Consider the following 4911-nt stretch of genomic DNA (forward strand, 5'->3'; position numbering starts at 1 on the left):
TTTTACTTGCAATGGCACTATGAGTAGCACTCTCCTATCCACACTGATTCTTATGAAGGGTCCTAATATACTTATCTAACAGGGATTTTTTGTAAAAGCATACATACATATACAGCATATGTTCATTTACTTTTGTGGGTTGTTTATCAAAACATCCTGCAGCATTAAAATAGCACCTGCTGGTACTGCAATATCATGTCATAATTATACAAGTATACAGTATTTATTTTTCTAGCAGAAAAAAACATATTGAATATTGTCACAATAGTTTGCCTGCATAAATTAGCAACCACTGTGTACCACTTCTAAATAATGGCGGCAGTTAATTGGCACAGATTATCGTGTTTTATTAACGTCTCCATTATGTATATTGTGGCAATTTCAAGAACAGGCATATTGTCTATCTGTAATATACCAGTGGGTGTTCTTACACACACCTCTGGATAATTGTCAACCAGCTCTAACCACAAGCTGAAACTGTGATTTTGTCACAACAACAGAAATACATGAAAATAAAAGAACAAGAGAATTTCAGGCCATAAATGACAGGACTTCTTTGCTGAAGCTACTTTCATAAAATCATGTAGATGATTCTTGGATGGGAGGATGTAGTTTATAGGCCACTATATTTTAACACTGGTGTCATGTGTGTGCTTCAGTGAAGATGGGTTGTATTATGCCTCAGAAGACATCATTCTATTATAAGACACAAGTATTCCACAACAAAACAAGTAATTTCAGTAACTGCTGGTCAGTATTACAGACAACAATGGTGCCTGTAATATAATATAATGCCCTGATATTGCATCAAACAGCCCTCTCTCATACAGCCTAAGCTGTAAGATTGCATCCATAAAATGCAACACACCCTCTGATAAAAATCAAACTTCCTCCTGCCACGTAGCATCCACACATTCATTCCCTTTTACTATATTGTCTTCCATTGTGTCCCACTGAATATGACAGTGTGACAGTGAGCCAGCATGCACAATACCAGGATCCTGAAACTGAAGCAGCTAAATGTTATTTAGCCATCATTAATTTTGTTATTTACACCAGTGCTTCTCCTACTGTGACATGTGAAAATGTCTTCTGTAAAAATGACCATAGCCTTCATTGTAATTTTTTTAATCCTGTTACTTGAAGATCACAAATATATTATCTCATTATCGTGAAATAAAAGCCAATTTCTCATTATAACAGGTTAATTCTCTTATTTTCCAAAGTTAACAACATTTTGTTTTCATCTAGTAACAAGATAATTAACTTATCATGAGAAAATAACATCACACATTACACAACACATATCCAGAGATAATGAGAACTTTTATTCTTAAGATAACGCAATAAAAAAATTGCATCCACGGCCGCTTTCAGTTACACGTAAGGCTTTGTGCTGTGCAACACTATCCATCCACCCTTTTTAGACTTTGTTGCCCAATCCTGTTATTTTAAAGCATTTAATTAACTTTCGATAAGTGGATGAGGAATGGCAACCATGTTTCACAGACATCATAGGGCAGCACCGGAGAGATGTTGACATCTCTTTTAATATTATCTTATTGGTACGTATTCCTCATAATTGACAGACATTTAGGACATCTGAGTTTAAATATTCACTAAAAGTCTAATTTCTACATATCAAAGGGAAATAAATAATATTTTCCTGATGCTTTTGGCTCCACAAAAGTGTTGGAATAGCGAGCATACCACCAATAGTGCCCCATTATCAATGGGAATGTATTATTAAGAGGAGTTTAGAGGAAAATAAATTATATAAGTGCATGAGTAACTGGACAAAATGTCAGAAAACAAATGGTGTTGGCTGATTGTTTGACTGGCTGACTGCAATTACAACCTTATTACAATTAGTCAATAAAAAAATATTGACTAATTGTAATAAGGTTGTAATTGCAGTCAAAATAGTTACCAACCTTGAGGAATGTAAATGACGCGTGATTAAACACCACTTTATGAGCTCACAATCCTTACTAGATGTTGACCATGTACTTATGTTGTGTGGATATTGGCAGTAAAAAATCCCCATGCTATATATTTAATCCTTACTTTGTTCTACATAGAACCATAAAAATAGGCCTCTTTTGCAGGTGTCAAAGTATGTGACAAATGTGTGAACCTGCTTCATGCAATTTTAAAGACACTTGAAAGACACATCAGCTGTTGAGATTGGCCTTACTGCCTCTAACCTCCAGGCACCTCAGCCAGCCGATATGTGGAAGGGTGTCAGAAATAATGGATTTCACTGAAATGACAAGCTGTCATGGCCATAACTGAACCTACACTGAAACGACGGTGCCCAAAACAAGAAATCTGACAATCTAGCTCAGCATGTCACCCTATAGTGCTGCACTATGAGTGACTTTAGTATTGAAATTTAAATGTCCTCAGTTTGCCAAAGCTTTAGTAGAGGGTGAATTAGTAAAATGGGATCCCTTGCAAAGTTGTATTTAATTGTAGTGGTCCTACTAAATACAGCAGCAGATATACATGCAGAAACTTGAATGTCAGGATTAAAATGCATCTGTGGCTGCTAGTCAGTGATTAGCAGTTAGCAGAAGCATTAGCAGACATTGAGTTGGACATTTAAATACACCACTCTGTTCTGATACTGACATTTGTGCAAATGACTTCATGTTCCTGTCTGAACCTATACATTAAGCTCCATTTTGTACATTGCCATTCTACTATCTGGCTCAGTCGGTGGCATTTTTCAAAAAGATATTCTTCTTTTCTGCTTTTTTACACTAGATCTAGCTAAAATTTAACATCTTAACATCATTGTTCAGAATTAAAGACAATTGTATATCTTTATATCTAATTAGACATCTTGCTTTGCAGATTTCACATGCAAAGTCAGCGGTGTACTTAGATCAAGTACACATGATATGTCTGTGTGTGTGTGTGTGTGTGTGTGTGTGTGTGTGTGTGTGTGTGTGTGTGTGTGTGTGTGTGTGTGTGTGAGAGAGAGAGAGAGAGAGAGAGAGAGAGAGAGAGAGTAAATGAAAGGTCACTGTGATCACTTGTTAACATGCATCAGTCTTGTCAGGTCGAAGTAAACATCTGCTCAGCAGAGATTCATTATTCATGAAACACAGAAATGCTATGTGATACCTGTATGCTATTAAATTATTCATTTTAATCATCTGCATCTGTTATACCTGAAATGAGGATTACTTCATGAAAGTTCATTAAACATGCCACGTAACAAAATTGCTTTCCAATGTCAAATTGATCACTGAATAGGCAATCAGACTCTTTGAGGCTGTGTGATTACTGCAACAGATTTAAAGCAGTCTGTCTGATACACAGTTCAGTGAACTGGGAGCTCTCCCATGAAATCATCTTGCCCTAGGCTTCTGTGTTTTGATTGTTCTGCCTTAATTAGCAGTAGGCTATGTGGAAATTAAATCATTTCCCTGCCCCACTTACATTGTAAATGACTGCTGTAATATTTTCTGGAAAAGAAATCTTAACAAATGAAGGTTTTTGTTAGTAATCTTATGAGGAAAGATTATTTTAGTATGTTAGCAGCTTTACATTCATCCCTGGTTCACTCCAAAAAGCTGCCTGGTATACTCAGCTGCTGACCGCTGAGCAGTTACACTAAATTCAGTAGTAAAATCAGTGAATAATTTCTTTTTAAATCTTTTTTAATCACTTCTCTTTTTAAAAAGCTTTTTATTAATGGCAGCGCACTGTTATATTTCCAATATGTCTGATCTGTTTTATTATTATCATTATTATTGTTTTTATCTTATATAATTGTTAGGTCATTTGTTCCATTTTATTTTTGTATAATTTTTAAATTGTCTGATATTATTTCCCTCCTTGCATTCCTGACATGTTTTAATCCTGGTTCAGCCATGTAAAGCACTGTGTAACTTTGTTTTGAAAAGTGCTGTATAAATAAATTTATAGTTAATTAATAGTTTATTATTATTATTTATTATTATTTTTATTACCACACTCAACAGCACCTTGGCATCATTTACTGATAGCGATACAGTGGGAACATTATTCAGTCACTTTACCTGCCCAGAATAAGAATATAATGGTATGAAGTTCAAGGTACCCTGAGGAGTTTTTGACCACTAGCTGTCCAATGGAGCAGTCTTTTTTAACGAGTGCATCCCTTTTTGTTTGTTCTGGTACACACGCATGAGGATGGTTTACTAGCAATTAAACATGGATGTAAACATTTGAGGAAATCCAAGTGGACTTTTTATTGGATCTGCTTAAAGACTTACCTCTTTGGACTTATTTTATTGGATGTATTATATTAGCCTTGTTATATCTAAATTGGATCATGTGATAGCACACCAAATGGCTTCTTCCGAGAGAGAGGTGCTTGGCAAAAAAACTTTAAATATGAAAACAGCCCATAAACTCCACAGGGTCAAGTACAATTATCTTTATTGAAAATTACTTAAACACACTTACCATGTTAGCATGCTAATATTTGCTTATTAGCACTTAACACAAAGTACAGCTGATGCTGATGGGAATGTCATTAGGTTTGCTGGTATATTCATAGACCAAAGTATTGGATAAAGTGAAATTTTGACCTGTTGGTGGCACTAGAGGAAAAGTCAATGGATCAACAAAGTCAGTGGGCTTCATTCTCTGGGGACCATGAATGTCTGCACAAAATTTCAATTGCTGATATTGAGATATTGAGATATTTTAAGTCTGGACCAAAGTGATGCACAAACCAACCAACCAACATTATTTCATTGTCAAAAGCTTCTGAGAAAGACATCATATAAAAATGTGTTATGCTTGATAAAAATGGTACATTAATATTTGCCAAAACAGGACGATATCAATGCATGGTACTACACTATAAAGTAATAGTACAGTGTGGATCAGGACACAGCGGAGACTCAGATG

The sequence above is a fragment of the Siniperca chuatsi genome, linkage group LG6 (genome assembly GCF_020085105.1).
Source record: "Siniperca chuatsi isolate FFG_IHB_CAS linkage group LG6, ASM2008510v1, whole genome shotgun sequence".
Taxonomy (NCBI): domain Eukaryota; kingdom Metazoa; phylum Chordata; class Actinopteri; order Centrarchiformes; family Sinipercidae; genus Siniperca; species Siniperca chuatsi.